This window comes from Limulus polyphemus, unplaced genomic scaffold, assembly GCF_000517525.1.
Source record: "Limulus polyphemus unplaced genomic scaffold, Limulus_polyphemus-2.1.2 Scaffold830, whole genome shotgun sequence".
Taxonomy (NCBI): Eukaryota; Metazoa; Arthropoda; class Merostomata; order Xiphosura; family Limulidae; genus Limulus; species Limulus polyphemus.
Window position 1 is genome coordinate 76,561 of NW_013666440.1, and position 328 is coordinate 76,888.

Sequence of the window (328 nt, forward strand, 5' to 3'; positions counted from 1 at the left end):
ATTAATTACTTTATAAGTCATGAAGAATTATTTAAAGCGGTGTTTTAGACTTGTATGTTTTATTTGAAAAGGCTGCTTTTCTACTGGTAATTGTTTTTTCGCGCTTAGTGGGGGTTGTGTCTTAGCCTAGGCATATATTTGCCCATTGAGAGAGGGGGGAGAGAGAGAATTTAGTTACATAGAAACTATAAATGCTCTCTATATTCTCAAACAAATCTCCATGACAGTCTCCAGTTGCAGCTTAACATTTTACATCTCGAAGTAATGCGATCAAATAGTCAATAGCTACAGTGAATCATCATGAACCGTATCAGCTAGATACTAGCTA